This window comes from Chelonia mydas, chromosome 4 (genome assembly GCF_015237465.2).
Source record: "Chelonia mydas isolate rCheMyd1 chromosome 4, rCheMyd1.pri.v2, whole genome shotgun sequence".
Taxonomy (NCBI): Eukaryota; Metazoa; Chordata; order Testudines; family Cheloniidae; genus Chelonia; species Chelonia mydas.
In genome coordinates, this window is record NC_057852.1 from 82,841,536 (window position 1) to 82,849,679 (window position 8,144).

Sequence of the window (8,144 nt, forward strand, 5' to 3'; positions counted from 1 at the left end):
CTCTCTGCTAGGCTGCAGGCAGGGGAGGAGGGCGCCAAAAGGGGTGGGCTAGATGGGGGGAGCAATCAAGGGCTTGCGGTCAGTCACCGACACAGGGTGGAAGTCTGGATCCTTTAGTTGCACTAGTGGAGGGGGGATTATAACAGCATGGGGGGCTTCAGTGAAAAGGGGTTAAACTAAAATGGGGAGGGGCACAAGCACATGGGAGGGGGCATAGGTGCACTGAGTAAGGGGCTAATCAGGGCAGGGGAACTGTGGGGGGGAGGGCAGGGAGTACCAAGCTGCAGGTAGGACAGGGAACCAAGGGGCTAGCTTCAGAGGCTGGGGCGGGGCAAACAAACAAAAGCTGCAGAGGGAAAAGGGGGGGGCAGGCAAACAAACTGAAGCCAGTAAGGGGGGGCTGGGGCAAAGGGGAGGGGCAAAAGGCTGCAAGGAGCAAATGGGGCAGGTAGCAAGGGGCAAAGCTGTGGGGGTCATTCCAAGCAGGGAGGGGGAGGGACTGTGTGCCCACAGGCACTTACAAAAGGCAGTTTGGGCTGGCTGCTGCTTCAGGCCCAAAAGATGGTGAAAGGGTGTGGCAAGCCAGGGGAGCAGCTGAGTCTCAGAGGCAGGAGCTTGAGGCAGATGGTAAGTGTCCACTGAGGGTGGTAGAGGGGGCAGCGGTGGTGGTGGGGTTGGGGGGGGACACAGATGGACCGGGGGCAGGCTCCACGCCATACCCCCTGTGTCCCCACAAACACAGTCAAAACCCTCACCACAAGAGCACAGTTACTCAGTATGAAAGGCCCCCCTCCACAGTGGTCTGCAGAGTCTATAGGTGCTCCCCCAATGGCAGATGGCTCTCTTCTTCTCCTCCTTGGGGCTCCAGCAGCTCCTCAGCAGTACACACAGCAGCAACTCCAGGTGGCAATCTGGTGGTCCAGGTAGGCAGAAAGGACCCCTCACAGGGGGTGGTGGTGATGGTGTCCACAGCAGCAATGGCTGGGGCTGGGGTCCCGCACTGCCCTCCTCTGGGGAGCAGGCCAACAGCTCCCCTAACCAAGGGGCTGTAATTGGAGCAGTAGCAGCATCCAAGGGAGTAGGTGGCGGGGGGGCTCCAGTAGCTGGCCAGCAACCAGGTAGCAGAGAAGGGGTGGTGGTGTCTAGCCCAGCCAGGGGGGAGCAGCAACAACAGCGAGAGCCTAGGGCCTAGAAGAAGAAACAGCAGCAGCCCTCTCCCTCCAGGCCAGAGTGCTACAGGAGAGTGGTGGAGGCAGGTATATCAGCCTTAGAATGAGCAGGTCCCTGTTCCCTGGATAGCCAAACAAAGGCTGCGCCAGGCCAATCAAGACACCTGATGCCAATTGAACAAGATAAGGTTGTTAGGCTAATGGAGACAGCTGGGACCAATTAAGGTCCTACTCATACTGCTTAAAAGCTCTCCTTTCCAGCTCTTCTCTTGAGAAGCTCAGGTGAAGAGAGCTGGAGGAGAGGAAGCATTGCTGAATCCTGAGGTAAGGGTGAAGCTTTGGGAAAGGGGACCATGGGCAAGTGGCCCAGGGAATCAAAGCAGTGTCATTGGTGAAGGGGAAAAACTGCCAACAGCTGCTATCATTAGGGTCCCTGGAACCTGGAGTTGAGGGTGGCCTGGGTTCTACAGAGATCCCCTCGAGAGGGGAAGTGGACTTTCTTCCAGGCAGGAGGCCAAACTGAGCCTACTAAGCTCTAAGGAGCAACAGAGACTGTGGGTATTCCACCTTCCATACTGGCCTGTGATGAAAGTAGCTCAATAAGCTGTGACCTTTGCTGCTATACTAGGAAAGGGAGGTCATATTGAGGGTCTTAGAGAGCTTCTGAGGCCACTGAATCTGCCTGGAAGCATGGGATCCACCAATACAGGCTTGGAGCTTTGTCACACTGTGAAGAGACTTGAAGTCTGATTATCTATTGCCTTGTTCCTTGCTTTGTCATTTATGCCTGTGCATGTGAGTGCAACACAGCACAGTATGACAATGGTCACATATTACAGCTACTTTGCTCTCATGTGGCTATCCCTCAATATAAGGATGATGTCTTCTGGGGGAGAAAAGTCAGTGATGAGAAAAGATGACTGAGGATCCCAATGTTTTACAGGTTTTTCCACATATGTGACAGGTTATTGCTTGGAGAGAGCACAACTGCTGGCTGGGATGCTGTACCCTTTCCTTTCTCCTCTGCCATTTCTCAGCCTCTTGAGAAGGCAATTCTCTTCAAAATGGGCTGAGGCTTGATGCACGATGTGATTCCATTGCAGTCTGTTGCCTGACAGCTCTTTCCAATTTATGGGGTCAATGCCTCCCTTCTTCAGATATACTTTTCAGGGTGTCCTTGTAGTGCTTCCTCTGTCCCCGAAGAGTCCTCTTACCAGGACTAATTTGAGAAAAGAGGCCTTACTTTGAAAGATGAGTATCGGCTATCCGCACACAATGGCCAGCCCAGCGAAGTTGATGCTTCATAATCTGCACCTCAACATTGGTGATGTTAGCTGTAGAGGGAATGCCGGCACTGGTATGACTATCTTCCCATCTGATATAGACTCTTCCTAAGGAAGCACTGATTGCACCACTCCAGATGCTTAAGACGACTTCGGTATGTGTAGGAGCATTGTCAGCAGATCGAGGGAAGTGATTATTCCTCTCTATTTGGCATTGGTTAGGCCACATCTGGAGTATTTCATTCAGTTTTGTGCCCCCCCCCCCATTACAGAAAGGATGTGGACAAATTGGAAAGAGTCCAGCAGAGGGCAACAAAAATGATTAGGGGGCTGGGGCACATGACTTATGAGGAGAGGCTGAGGGAACTGGGCTTATTTAGTCTGCAGAAGAGACGAGTGAGGGGGGAATTTGATAGCAGCCTTCAACTACCTGAAGGGGGGTTCCAAAGATGATGGAGCTCAGCTGTTCTCAGTGGTGGCAGATGACAGAACAAGGAGCAATGGTCTCAAGTTTCAGTGGGAGAGTCTAGGTTGGAAATTAGGAAAAACCTTTTCACTAGGAGGGTGGTGAAGCACTGGAATGGGTTACCTAGGGAGGTGGTGGAATCTCCATCCTTAGAGGTTTTTAAGGCCTGGCTTGACAAAGCCCTGGCTGGGATGATTTAGTTGGTGTTGGTCCTGCTTTGAGCAGGGGGTTGGACTAGATGACCACCTGAGGCCTCTTCCAACCCTAATCTTCTATGATTCTATGTAATCTGTGTCTTGCACCCATAAAGAAGAGTGGGAATGACTACTGTACTGTAGACCAGGATCTTATTTTCCATCCACAGATCTCTGCCAATAAAGACACAACAAAGCAACATTCTGACGGATGCACTGGCACAATGGATCCCATGTTCAATCAAGACTGCATATCTGGGGGAGGTAAGGGAAATGCTCAATGTTTTCCAAGGGGTTCATGGGGAAACAGGGACAACTTGTGTGGGGGAAGGCTGGTGGAACCCCTTAGTCTTCCCAATGTTGAGGGAAAGTCCCAGGCTATGATAGGCCCCTGAGAAAAGATCTAGGGTGGATTACAAGTTAGCTTTGGTATGCACAAGGATAGCACAGTGGTCAACGTACTGAAGGTCTGTAAAAACAGACCTTAGTTTTAGAATGAAGACACCATAGGTTGAACAGCTGGCCATTCATGCACTACACAGTCTCCAGTCCAGAAGAAAGGTGGTCATGGATAAGAATCAAGATCATGGCAAGATAGATTGGAAAAAAGGATTGGGGCAATAACACAGCCCTGCTTAACACTAGTACAGATAGTGAAAGGGTCCATCTCCAACCCATTACAGAGGAAAGAGCGTAAATAATGACACAAGGCAGTGTAGATTCTTATAAATGTGTTCATTTAAAAGCATCTGATGAATGAGATATGCATACAGACCGCTCATAAACAATCTGTGTGATAAATTCATGGAAGAAATTATTTGTAATTTGCTATGACCCTTCAGAAGGCCAGGACTTATTTGAGAAAAATGCTTCCATGCTTGCTTCCCTGCAATTTCTTGGCACTTTAGTCTGTTCATGAACAGGGGTAACTACTTAATCCCTTCAGAGATGGAGGGCTGGTCTATACTAGAAAATTAGATCGACCCAGCCACATAGCTCAAGGGTGTGAAAAATCCCCCTCCCCTCCCAGCAATGTAGTTAAGCCAACCTAATTCTCCATGTAGATTGTGCTAGGTCAGTGGAAGAATTCTTCTGTCTGCCACTTGGGGAGGTGGATTACTGATGGGAGAACCCTCTTCCCCATCTGTGTATGTAATGTCTACACTGAAGAGCTACAGCGGCACATCTGCAGCTGCACCGCAGTAGCGTTTCAAATATAGACAAGCCCTCATACACCAGGGTACAGACAGACACTGCAGAAGAGAAAATCATTCCATCCCTTGCAAAGATCAGAAAACTTGGATCTACTATGAGCTGAACCTAAGGCAGCTACAATATCTCTGTCTGAGTCTTGTGTGTCCCTAAGACTTCTGGTTTCATGTCACAGTCTAGTCCCACATCCACACTACCAAACATTTCAACACTTCCTTATAGAGATCCTCCAAGTGTCAGGTAGGTCTTGGGACTAATCCAGATCTTAAGGCCATGAAGAAGTTTCTTTGCAGGTAGTTGGTTTGGGCAAACCAGTTGGAAGGAACCCACATAGCTTCACATCTCAGCAAATGCCAGCTGCATGGCTGAGGGAATAGGGGACATTGGCTTCTCAAAGGGGCACAGGAGAAACATTCACAAATGGAGAGACCTTTGCACTTCATTACTCTGGAAGTACAGGCAGTTTTCCTCCTCTTCCTCTGCCTAAAGGAGCACAACAACAGACATGTTCTGATTGGGACAGACAGCACTGTGATAGTGGGTTAACTGAACTCTTCTCATGAAGCTTTTCCTGTCTATTCTAACAAGCACAAAATCCCTTGTGATTTGAAATGGGTGAATTTTTGTGTGTGTAATCACTTATTTGACAAAAAAATTGGGTCCACCAAAACAGTTCACGAATTCCCAGTGGTGTCAGCAATTTTTTTCTGAAATAAAAGAAATTGGAAGTGTCAAAGTGGTTCATTTTTAACATTTCCAAGACAAAACATTTTGACTTTTCATTTTGGAAACATGGGTTTATTTTTTATTTCTGGTTGACCTGAACTGATTTTTCTTCAGTTTTTTCTGGTTCAGCCTCCAAACGAGTGTGTGGGAGGGGGCGGAAGTTGTTCACACAGCTCTCCTTGTGAGCCCTACCAAATGGCAGTGTGCACACTTCCAGTATGAAAATTTGTGAAATTACGTGTTTGCACAAGAATTTGCAATACTGTACATTCCCCTAACCATTAGCATTCTCTTCAACAAAATTTTACTCATGCTAATATTCCTAAACAGGGAATAAAAGGGGTTGTAAAGATAATTTAAGTGAATTTGTAGTTTTTTAGTCAAATAGGTATTAGTGATTGTTGTTTTAGAACATAAGAACAGCCATACTGGGTTAGACCAAAGGTCCATCTAGCTCGGTATCCTGTTTTCCGACAGTGGCCAATGCCAGGTGCCCCAGAGAGAATGAACAGAACCGGTAATCACCAAGTGATCAGTCCCCTGTTGCCCATTCCCAGCTTCTGGCAAACAGAGGCTAGGGTCACCATCTCTGTCCATCTGAGTTAATAGCCATTGATGGACAATTTTGTATCACTAATTCAGTGCTAAACAAAAACCAACCAAAAAAGCCAAACTGTCTTCTGTGCTCAAAGTACTGACTAATGTTTTGTCTTTTCAGTGGATAAATGACTATATTACCTCTTCCCCAATGAAATCTTCATCTTCCTTAGGAGACTGAATTAAAGAATGAAATGAATTCTCTTCAGCTCAACACTAGCATGTGTGGAAAACCATGTATACACCTTTGACTGAGAGGTGACTTGTAGGAAAAACAGTAAAAAAAAAAAAAAAAAAATAGTGTGTTTTAATTTCCTATAGTGGAAGACAAGTAGACAAACACACAGATCATATAAGGAACTGGCACCACTCAGTGATGAATAGTATATGTATTTCCTCCTAGTCTCCCATGAAGCATAGAACTGAATGCAAAAATACTTCATTCCTCAATGATAACCAACCATTTGTAAGCCCCGGGGGGCGCGGGGGGGGGGGGGGGGGAAGGAAAGAAAAAAGGAAGTTATACTTCAAATATTACTGTCTGGTCTCTCAAAACTCTATCGAGTTTGTCCCCCCTGCCTCCCCCAACACACATACTCAGCTTTCAAACCTTTAATGTTACTCAGAATATTTCTTCCCTGCTTCCGTAGATGCTGCACATTCTTCCGCTGCAGGTGGTTTTAAGTAGAGGTCAGCAGCAGATCGTCTTTGGAATAAGATTTTGTCATTCTGGCCAAAGAAATCAGTTTAGGACGAAAGGTTAACTGTTAACTTTGTTTACACCAGTTTTCCTACCACGTTATTAGCAGCCCAGAAATAGAACCACTACAACTGATTTTCTTAGAAGAAGGTAACATTTTTGTTCCATCCCTTGTCAAGAACCAGGATGTGGGTGGTCAGGCCTAGTGGTTGGAACAGGAGCCAGTAAGCAGAGCCAAAAGGTCAGAACCACAGTCAGGAACTGAAGCCAGTGGTCAGAGCCAGTGTCCACAAACCAGCAACCAGGGTCAGAGGTGAAGTCAGGAACTAAGCCAGAGTTAGGAAGCAAGGGTAGAGCAGACTGGGCAGGGCAGCACAGGATCAAGCCTAGGAGCAAGGCAGGATCAGCAGACATCACAATTGCAGGCATGTTCATTGAGCACCAAGAAATCAGTTGTTGATGTTTGGTTTAAGAGCAGGACTGCTGACTTCCTTGGTCAATTAGGTGAAGTGCTCAATCAGGCAGCACTGCTGTCTCAACTGTGCTCATAGGCTGCCAGACATTGGGCAGGCAAAGTTGAAAGTTTTCATTCCTGACATCCCTGGAGAGAAGGAATCATCTGCTTCTTTTTGTAGCACCCCTTGCTGACAACGTGAATTTGGAGAGGTGCCAGCTTCAAAGAAAGCTGATAACTCAGTCCACTGAACTAGTGCTCTTAGAAAATGGCATTTTAGGAGCCTGTGTTTCCAAAAGCAAGATTCAGGTCAAAAGTCTTCAGGTCTTCAAATGAAAATTGTGAAAAGAAGCAGATTTTGTGTTTTTCCCCCTCCATGAAGTAGACAAACCAGTGTGAGTGGGACCTGACACTCATTTCTTCCCCTTTCATAACTTTGATGTTTGCCTAATTGTTTCTTTTTATGTACTTTTCAAATATTGCTCATCTCATATTTGCACTGAATTGCCTAAGTATTATTGTGTGCATGATGAAGAACTTAATAGTACGTGGACTATTTGCATAGCATTAATTTGCCATATAACCTCTTCATTTTCCAATACCTCAGTACACTCTGGCTATGGTTACCATTTCTGGCCTGCTCTGTTTCCAGGCTGTCAAGATCAAAATCCAGAAACCTGCACTGATAGATAGGACTTCATGATACAAACTGGCCACTTTGATCCCTGAGGCAAAAGATTATAGTTTTTGCATCAGCAGTCCCATAGTCTAAGGAGGAAGGTTGGGTAGGCTCTTAAAATACCCATATTTTTGGCTCAGGCAGCTACTAATGGAGCACTATGGGATAGCTGGCCAGGTGCAAAACTGGTTGGAAAACCGTTCCCAGAGAGTAGTTATCAGTGATTCGCAGTCATGCTGGAAGGGCATAATGAGTGGGGTCATGCGGGGATCAGTTCTGGGTCCGGTTCTGTTCAATATCTTCACCAATGATTTAGATAATGGCTTATAAAGTTTGCGGATGACACCAAGTTGGGAGGGGTTGCAAGTTCTTTGGAAGATAGGATTAAAATTCAAAATGATCTGGAGAAATGGTCTGAAGTAAATAGGATGAAATTCAATATGGACAAATGCAAAGTACCCGATTTAGGAAGGAATAATCAGTTGCACACATACAAAGTGGGAAATGACTGCCTGGGAAGGAGTACTATGGAAAGCGATCTGGGGGTGTTAGTAGACCACAAGCTAAATATGAGCCAACAGTGTAACACTGTTGCAAAAAAACCGAACATCATTCTGGTATGTATTTGCAGGAGTGTTGTAAGCAAGATATGAGAAGTAATTCT

At 46.5% G+C, this 8,144-nt stretch overlaps 1 long non-coding RNA gene across 1 annotated transcript; it reads left to right on the top strand.

Annotated features, from left to right (window-relative positions):
- The first annotated feature begins 1,445 nt into the window (after window positions 1–1,445).
- LOC122465501 lies at window positions 1,446–5,987 on the top strand. Its single transcript, XR_006290410.1, has 4 exons — window positions 1,446–1,493; window positions 2,554–2,607; window positions 3,283–3,376; window positions 5,769–5,987. It is a non-coding gene; the product is annotated as an uncharacterized LOC122465501 (long non-coding RNA).
- The last annotated feature ends 2,157 nt before the right edge of the window (window positions 5,988–8,144 follow it).